The sequence below is a fragment of the Astatotilapia calliptera genome, chromosome 5, assembly GCF_964374335.1.
Source record: "Astatotilapia calliptera chromosome 5, fAstCal68.1, whole genome shotgun sequence".
Lineage (NCBI taxonomy): Eukaryota > Metazoa > Chordata > Actinopteri > Cichliformes > Cichlidae > Astatotilapia > Astatotilapia calliptera.
This window is the reverse complement of record NC_137426.1, coordinates 13,707,680-13,718,220: the sequence shown is the minus strand read 5'-3', so window position 1 is coordinate 13,718,220 and position 10,541 is coordinate 13,707,680.

Sequence of the window (10,541 nt, the reverse complement as noted above, 5' to 3'; positions counted from 1 at the left end):
TCTTCATGGTTCCCATTCGCCTGCGGGATCCCCAGGTACTTGTAACTGTCCTCTATGTCTGCAATGTTGCCTTCTGGTAGTTCAATCCCCTCAATTCTGACTACCTTCCCTCTCTTTGTTACCATCCGACTACACTTCTCCAGCCCGAACGACATTCCAATGTCATTGCTGTATAGCCTGGTAGTGTGGATCAGTTCACTCTTGGCATACAGCTTGATGTCATCCATGTACAGGAGGTGGCTGACAACTGCTCCGTTCCGTAGTCTGTATCCGTAGCCAGTCTTGTTAATGATCTCACTGAGGGGGTTCAGGCCTATGCAGAACAGCAGTGGGGACAGAGCATCTCCTTGGTAGATCCCGCACTTGATGGTGACTTGTGCTATGGGCTTGGAGTTGGCCTCTAGTGTTGTCTACATATATATATATATATATATATATATATATATATATATATATATATATATATATATATATATGTGTGTGTGTGTGTGTGTGTGTGTGTGTGTGTGTGTGTGTGTGTGTGTGTGTGGTTTGTCTGTGGCTGTCTGTGTTTCCCCCAAGGTGAGATTGTAAGTCATGTACAACCTTTGCACGTGTGAAACCTTTCTATGTTTCTAAATTACCTTCTCATGCTTTTAAAATAAATGATTTGCTGGCAGTTTTTGAGACTGTGCAGCACTTAAATAATTCAGGTTTTAATGACGCCATTTTAACAATTTGACATACTGTACTTGTTAGAGTATAGTGAGTGAAGGTTTTAATTGGCTTTTGGAAAACAGTTCAAATTGGAGGCAGGCTTTGAAGTCACAACCCTCACCATGTCTGATTTTCTAGGTGTTTTGGCCTTTTGACCCACTTAGAGAGTTTCACTTTAATCTGCATGCTGTCTTTACCTGAAACTGAAAAATGTTAATTTCATAACTTGATCTCATTACTTAACAACAAAGCCCTGGGGATTAACGGCTTAAGCCTAGTCTCTGTTATCCCTTGTCGCTCTGGCTGCCAGCTTACTCATTAAACAAAAACATTCAACGATGTAATATTTTGCGTATCTATATCAGAGTGACACTTCCTCCACCACAGCAAAAGCACCAACTTTTGTTACACAGTAGCAGACCAGAGATAGATCCCTTGAGAGAGAAAAAATTCCAAAGAATTTTGTATTTCTTGTGTCATGGAGAGTACATATAAACTGCTACTTGATACTGAAAAATAAAAACAAACCAAAGGAAGCTGAAGTGCAAGGTAGAAGTCCTGAAAAAACACAAAACAATGGCTGATAACTGACTCTATTCTCAGGTTTGTGCAAGGAGTCGACTGTCTACTCTGGAGTCATGGGTATGAAAATGTATCCCATGCCCCAACATTTACAGCAGTAAAAAAAATGTTTTCAACTTTCAAGCAAAAATTCTACACGATGGTTAAATGTTGCTGCCCTTACTTATTATTACCATAAAGGAATTCATGCATAAGTTCAGTAAGGAAGATCTGTATCGAAACATCTCTGCTTCCCAAGTATTTGTGGCTAATCTAAGCTTTACATCACTTCCACTTTCCCACGCTGTCAAGCTGATTGTCACGTCAATGCTGGCCTTCTTCAGGCCAATCAGCCGTCACACCACATACTTTAATTCTTCTGTAATTCTCCCTCACCTTTGTGAGACTCACATCCTCCCCACCACAGCCTCTCGCTCGTCATTCAGGCTCCATTCAAGCTTCCATCTTCACCTCCACCACTAGCATCTAGACTCCAGGGGGGTCCTGCCCTAATCCTTATGACCACTGGGATTCCGTTCTGCTTTGATGGGCCATCAGAGTCTAAACGCTAAATACCCTAAACTGAATTCTGCACATCAATAAATCATGTTCGGTTTCTTCTGAGGATCTCTCCTTTTTGAAATACTATCCAGTTATACAACTTATTGTTCATTCATGAATGTACAATGTTGGACCTGATACTATTTATATAGTTCGTAGTTTGCAGTTTCCCATACGAAACACCTTGTGACCAGTGCAAATAAATTATATTGGTTGTGCCTGCAAACTGGCGGTTCTCTTATTGTACTGTGAAAGAGTTTGGCTTTGTAATGATCTTGAAACCAAAGATACCCTGGGATAATGACAGTTTCAGAAATTTATGACAGCTGTCTCAAAATGTATCTGCAGAATGCAGTCTTCTGGGTCTGATCCAGGGGTTGGAGTCTATCGCAGTTGTCATATGGTGAGCAGTAGGGTACATCCTGAACAACCTGCTAGTCTATAACAAGGAAACAGAGAGACAATCAATATAATCAGCATTTTTCTACCAATGATATCTTTCAGACAATTTAAACTCACAAACTGGATTCAAACCCAGGACCTTCTTGCTCTGAGGTGTGTGTGTGTGTGTTTTCCTTGGAAAATTGGCTGTACCCTATCATACTTATTATTGTTAAACTTGTATTGTCATTTCTAATATTTGTTTCGACCCACAGTAATATTTTTTAAACTTGAGAACATCTGTTGCTTGTTCATCTGCTTAACTCTTTGCACCTGCTGCTTCTCACAGCAAGAGTGTGACTCATTCCATCTCCAATGACACCACTCGTCAGATAATCTAAACTATGACAAAGATGTCACAGTCATGGCCTGACTATTGCAAGCTGTGTTGTAGTTCAGGTTGCGTTTCATGGACCAGAAACAACTTTGTGCAGCCGATCAGGAGGGATATATCTGTGACGACCTGACACGTGATGGTTGATCTGGAAAGAGTTTTCTCTGTAAGCTCCTCGTGTATTAGATTCTGAATTTTTACACATTTTCTAATTAAAGCCCAGTGGGAATAATTTGATCTCCATGCTTTGCTGAATCTGGCAAATTGTATTTGTATTTAGTTGCATTGTCAAATTATGTTTTCAGCTTGGTGATAATCAGGGCCCATGTTTTCAATGTACACAATCACAAAAGGTTAGCATCAGGGTGAATAGGCAGTGCTGCAGGATTTTAACAGGATGTTTTGGTTTGACTGCGCAAGGAAAAAGAAAGCAGTCGTTTTTGGATCGGTTTTCATGTTGATTTATTGTTAGTACAGTCATATATTCAAGGCTCTGACAAGAGCTCTAGACCAACATACTGGTTGTTATGTCTGACCTTTAATGCATTTCTAACTTGGCAAATTGTTCAAAATTGACTACCTGACATTACACCTAAATCCTGACAAAAGCCCACAAAGTATTTGAGAGCTAGTTTATTTCCAGTCCATCATCAATATGCTAGTTTAAGAAAGTAGTACATCTGTTATTGTCTTCCCTTTTGACATTATCTTTCAAATTGGCAATCACGTAATCTTCATGATTTTAATTTTATGCTCTGGTTCCGCTGGTATTTTGTGTGTGTGTGTGTGTGTGTGTGTGTGTGTGTGTGTGTGTGTGTGTGTGTGTGTGTGTGTGTGTGTGTGTGTGTGTGTGCGTATGTGTGTGTGTGAGAGAGAGGGTGGGGGGGGGGGAGAGAGAGAGAGAGAAAATGCAAATAAAAAACACATTGGAAATCCTTTTGCAGAACCACCATGGTTAAAATGTTAAAATGTAGACCATTTACCATTAAATCGGGGCAGTCAACAGTATGAAAGAAGGTTGTTCCTCCTGTTGCTGTAATCATGTTTTAATTGCTCAGTTATGTTTTAAATATACTCTGTAAAAAAGGTCCTGTATACTTAAAGGGCTGGTTTGAGTATCTCTTTTTTTTTTTTTTTTTTTGCCTGTCCCGTTTGGCTCTTTTGCCATCAGAATTGTTGTCTAAAGGCAAAGAAAGATGCCCAATGGATTTACTTTACCAAATTGACCATCCCAGCCTTGCCATAATGGTCCATTTGATTCACCTTTTATTGTTTATTTTATTTTCACTTACTGAACATGGGACAGACTTGACTGGGGGAAAGAAGGGGAGAAAGAAAGAGGGAAAGAGAAACAGCTGAGAAGAGGGACGGGGGAGAAGGGCAAAAGACAAAAACCAACAGAATGAGCAGAAAAAGAAAAGAAAGAAGAAAAAAAGGAAAAAAAATGCATATATCAATCACCTGGATCACCTGCTGAGAAAGAAAAAAGAAAACAAGCAGAAGAGAACAAGAGTAATAGAATAAACAACATCACAATAATATATGGAATATGACAGTAAATACTAAATGTTAAACATTATTGTGCAGCACATAAGATCAACAGAACACAGTGTGCTTTGAGGTAGGAGCCAAAAAGGGTGTAGTTTGTGGGTGTGATCACCCGTGTGTACACCTGTGAGCATGGACGCGCTTGTTTTTTTTGTTTTTTTTAAAAGGTTCCTTCATGTAATAATCTGCTAGAGGGTGTGGGGGGGCCACAGCCCCGTCCTCCAGGGCATGAAGCAGGTATGGAGGAGATCAAAACTCCAGACATCCAGAGGCCCCCAGAAGACAAATGGTAAAATGGCCTGCATTTGTATAGCGCTTTTCTAGTCCATAGGACCCCAAAGCGCTTTACACTACATTCAGTCATTCACCCATTCACACACACACTGGCGATAGCAAGCTACATTGTAGCCACAGCTGCCCTGGGGCGCGCTGACAGAGGAGAGGCTGCCGGACACAGGCGCCACCGGGCCCTCTGACCACCACCAGTAGGCAAACACGGGGTTAGTATCTTGCCCAAGGATATTTAGCATGCAGCCAGGATGCAGCCTGGGATCGAACCACCGACCTTCTGATTAGTGGCTGACCTGCTCTGCCACCTGAGCTACAGCCACCCACAAGAGACCAAGGAAGACCAACAGAGGGGCAGCCGCGCCACTGGTTTGAGTATCTCTGACCAAACATCAAAAACAGACTTCATGAGGATGGTCTTAGGGCCAAAAGTCCTCTAGTGCAGCGGTCCCCAACCTTTTTTGCGCCACGGACCGGTTTATGCGCGACAATATACGGCCTTTAAGGTGTCGCGGATAAATACAACAAAATAAAACTACCAGTACCGAAAAAAAGAAGATTTATTCATAACACACGTGAAAAGACCCAGGAAAACCGAGTTAACGATAAAAACGATGACAAAATAACGCCGAAAACCGATAAAAACCCTGAAAACCATACATTTCACACCTGAGCCTCAACTCTCGCCGCCCGGCACCGCTGCTCTAGTGGGCCCTGTGCTCATCCTGGAGCCTGCACTCAAAAAAATAATTCATTGGATGAACGTAATTTTATCTTGCCACTTATATTCCATCTAAACAAATCATGTTATATTAATCCATCTTGATTGTGTTGTGTCAACACGATATATGTGTGTAGGTTTAACATAATATTAACATTAACATTCAATTAATTTGACTTTTGTTCAATCAACATGTTTGCACCACGTTAGTCTAATTAAATTTATTTAAATCCATCTTATATTGTTTAAACGCTTTGGCACATCAAAAATCAGTCTTGTTACATGAACTAGTAAAATATTTGTTTGTTACACCAATGATAATCTTGTTGAATGAATAAAATGTAACTTATATCTGTAGTACATGTTGTATTCATATTAAGTAATGTTCAACCAAAAAAAAAAATCAATGGATTTACAGCAACTTCCAATCCACCCATCTTCTTAGCCTTATCTGGGCTGCGGAAGTGATAGGGCAAGAGGGACAGGGTACATCCTGGACAGGTCGCCAGTCAATCATACAGAGACAAACAATCATTTGCACTTTAACACCTTTGGGCAATTTAGAATAACCAGTTACTCTTACAACTGCATGACTTTTAACTGTGGAGGAAACTAGAGTACGCAGAGAGAACCCACTGCAAACTTCGCCACATTGTGGATTTGAACCCACGATCTTCTTGCTCTGAGGCCACCATGGCATTAATCTGTCAATACAGACTTAACAAAAGTAGGAAAGCTATGCTTTGATGATGCTTTATGTTGTTGTTCTTGACAAGTTAAACCATAAGAAATAGTAACAGCATACACGTGGTGTGGTTGTCTTCCTCTTGTAACCCTACTGATTTTCCTGTGGTTTGACATCTAATGTGATCTTGTGAATTTCGTGAGTCGACCCCCAAAATGAAATTGGGTGGTTGTTACATGCATAAGATCCAAACTTGTAATTTGAACTAAATAATTCCATGTTTCTATGGTGAACGTAATTAAATCATGTAGCATCTGCATGAAATTCAGCAACTTAATTTGTTCTTGTTGAGATGACATCATACAATCTAGTAAGAGCGGTTAGTTGCCTGGATCCAGCCACATGGAATTATTTAGTTCAAATTACAAGTTTGGATCTTATGCGTGTATCAACCACCCAATTTCATTTTTTTGAGTGTGATTAAAATTTGCTATAGTATACCAAGTCCACCACTGGCACCTTGTGCTTTTCACAGATATAGTGTAGGTTCACTCTAAGCACATGTCACAGATGTGAAAGGGTCTGGAGAAGCCACGGAGAATGAGGCATATTGGTGGATGGACACCAAGACTTCAACAGACTCAGCAATCGCAACCTGACTGCCATTAGGTGTCAGTGCTAAATCCTTTGACCCACTGTCAATTGAATTAAGCTCAGCTTTATTTACTATATAGTGCCAAATTACATCAAACATCTCAAGGTTTTTGTCAGACCCTACACTGGTGCAGCGGGTCATGGGGTCCTGCTTGTCGTCAGCTACACAGAGCCTCATGTGGTGAGAGTATGAGGCATTTCCTGGAGTCTGAAGTAATTGATGACACTGACCAAAAAAAAAACATCTGGGAAATTATGTTTTGATTCATCTGATGCAACTCAGATTGTGCAGGAACTCGGTGCCCAGATCTGGGAGGAGATTCCCCCAGAACACCATTTGTTGTCTCATTTAGCGCTGATGTTGTCAGGAAAGCCTGGATCATACAAACTACTGATCATTGTGAGTTGGTGCAGTAGCTTGGTGCATCAGTTTTCACTTTGATTCTCTTCAAATTCTGCCCTCTGTAGATTGATCATGTTCATTTTGATCAAACTACTGTTCATCAAACTGTTGCATCCTTCCATTCCTCCACTGTGTTTGTGTGTGCAGCTGTGTTGGTGTTTGTGCATTAGCAGGACACACCCCAGATTTCCGCCTTTCGGTTTTCACACGCCATTTTTATGTAATCACGTGATTTTATTGAAGCTGCTTTTTAAGGACGTTAGCTAAACATCATTTTTTGCTAGATTGTTCGCAATAGTTAATGTTTCCCGGCTCCTTGCCTCAGCATATGTTTTCCTTTATCTACAAAAATGTTTCTTATCTTCTTTAACTTATGCTCAGGTTTTGTCTGGTAGACCTGTGGATAAGGAGCGACATGCAGTTATTGTTTGGAGTGAACATTTGGATTGGAGATTTTTTAGACTCTGAGGAAAGCCTGAAGGGAGACTGGGACCGTCATTACTGTTGATTGTTTTTTTATTCACTGTAATTAAATGCACTAAACTTTGACCTAGAGACTGCATTTGAGTCATGCTTATACCAAGAACCTTGACAAGCTCTTGTAAATTATTGATTTGAACTTAAACTTTGATATTTTTATGACCCTTTGCCACTGACAAAGTTAAACAAAGAAAGTGTAATAGACTGTAAAGTTGTTCAGTGGCTTGTATTTTATATAGAGGCAGCATTCAAAGTATTTGTAGCTATTCACAAACAATAGTGCAAATGAATGTGAAAAACATGGATGTCATAAAAAATCTGGATACCTTCATGTCATATTAAAGTTTTCCATATGGTCACTTACAACAAAATTAAGACCTAATTGATTACCACAATCATCCTTAAATTTTTTCAGTCTAGTTAGCATTGCCATGAGCACAAGTCCAACGGTTAACAGTCCAGAGCAAACACTTGTGCTCAATGTGCTTTACCAAATCTGTTGTAATGAACTAAAACACATGAAAGGGGCCAAATCTTTTCATTATAATGCATTTTAGGGCGATCACCATCACTTACTATGACCTTAAAAATGAATATAAAATGGAAATATCACTTTTCTTTGGCGTGAACATAATGTTCATAACAGTAAAATTTATGGCACAGCTGTTAAATGGGTTTATGTTAAATTTCACAGGTGTACCTAATAACGTTCCCAGTCAGTTTGCTTTATGATGCTTTGTCAGCCTCTTTACGGAGGCTTTCCTACACAGACCAAGTTTTTTTTTTTTTTTAAAGCATCTCTCTGCTGCTCAAAACATCCTTGTAAACCCGAAAATCACTAATCGTAATCATCATTTCATGTAAAATTACAAGTACATATTTTATAGAGTGCCACAGCATTTGGGTCATATTTAGCTAGATATTATTGCAGTGTCTCTTTACTGGCAACAAGAAATCAAAAGGTCTTGAATCATGAAGAGCTAATTTCTGTCACAATATTTTCCTTACATATCAGTTAAATATATCATATATCTTTACTTCAGCAAACAATCTAAACATTAAGCACTTCTCCTCTCATAAATCAAATTTTTATTCCTATGGCTAGGTTGCGAGTTGCTGGTGAAGCAACCCTCTGCCCTGTGTTGAATGCGTCACTGCACCGGTTGTATTTCACAGAACTTGTTACCTCAGACTCCTCTGACTATTTTTTAACACATGTTCAGTAAGCAGGGTGCTATGCATCAACATGTTGTAAAGTGGAAGAATGAAAGTATTTCAAAATGACATTGTATTTAACACATTTACACATTTTCTAAAAATCCATTGCTTGTGTTTTCTTTCTCTCTCTGTAGCTCCTCTTGTCACAGGTCACAGATCAGTTTGGCCCACTATTCAGTGTGGACAAGATTCCTTTGACATTGCCCTGTGCTCATGTATAAAAATGTCTATATAGGGAATAACAGAAGCAGGAGTATGTATTTATTGGTATAGTATGTCTTTGATTTAATATGTGTTTTCTGAAATTAGCCTCATGCTATTTAATATAACTGGCCAAGCAGCAAATTAAATACTTTTTGACATACTAACTTCTTCATGCCTAAATATTCTTTCTTCTTTTTTTTTACTAAAGGTCACAAGAGGCAACAAGAAACACATTCGACACGCAAAGTCCTGATGTCACATTTAGTGGACTTCTGCTAACAGCTTTGAATAAAAGGATCCATAAAATAGCAAACTAAGAGGAATTTAGTGTGATCTGCTCTCTGTCAGTATTTCAGTATCTTTCGCCTGTCCCTTCAGAACTCAGAACTGCCTTCCAGCTGTCTGTGATAATCCTTCCTGCTCTATCCAACTTTTTTTTCCAAACCAGATGCCTTAACACACACTTTAGACTAGTGGAATGCTGCAAAAATATTCTGACCCAATAAAGTCAGTCTGAGTCAAGTAATGATGTGGGAAATTCTCCTTAATAGTAATTTTGACAACTATAAATTAAAGTATCCATAAATAAATAATGTACATGTTTATATTTGTAGGAGATCAGAATTTATTCCTTCCTCAAAGTTTTTTCTCCTCATGTGAATTTTATTATTATTATTTATAGCAAACTTACTTGTTTGAATTCAGTGGTACAGATGTTGGACAAATATGTTGAGCAATCCTGTCAATGGGATTATTTATTTGAATGTATTTTTCCTCACTGTAAATTGCTTTTAGCTTTTTTAGATTTTCACAGCTTAACTACTAAAAAAAGAAAAGAAAGAAAGCTACTTGCTTAACCTGATAAAATGTTCAAGCTTACAAAATATTGCTTTACACATATGGCACAAATCACAATCATGCTAAAAGTACAATATAATTTACTTTTACCCTCTGAAGTATCTGGAAGTATCTAAAGTAGCTTTTTAGCTGTGTCCAATTTAATTAATTTCATTCAATTTATTTTTCACAGCTGTTTCAACAACAGCTGTCTCAAGGCGCTTATTTGCGTATTTATTGTAAAGTAAAGATCCTACAATATGAGCGAGAGCAAGAGACAGTGATGAGGCACTGAGTGATGGTGAGGAGGAAAAACGTCCTTTTAACTGGAAGAAACCGCTGCCTGAATCAGGTTCAGGAAAGGGCCCTGACCAACTCGGCTGAGGGGACAGAGAAGAGCACAGAGAGACAACGAACAGCAAACAGGCCAAAAACAAACAAAATGAAAGTAGAGACAAAAGTTAATGACTTGCAACTATGGCGCAGTTTATATGGGTTTTTTTTCAAAGGCACTTTTAAAAAGTGGTTTAAAAAGAGTCATGACATTTAACCATAGAGGTGTACATGACTGGGACAATTTTTTCATCAAATGATTTTTTAAAGAAAAAAAAAATCCTAAAACCCATAGCTACGGTTAGACTGGACTTTTCTGGATTACAGCTCCATGTGCTTTATGAATAGCGCCAGATAAAGAATTGCTTTTCTATAAGCTTTAATTTACATCACAGAGGTCACATTAAAGAGTGGTTGTGCTTGTAATAATAATATAATAAGGGAGCGTAATGTGTGTGCACATTTATGTCTTTTTTGTGCACACAGTTTTAGTTATGAATCTGCATAGTTTTATGTATCTGGCTCTTTATCTAACTAGCCTAATATTAATCTAATATTAATGTGGAACATGAGCAGA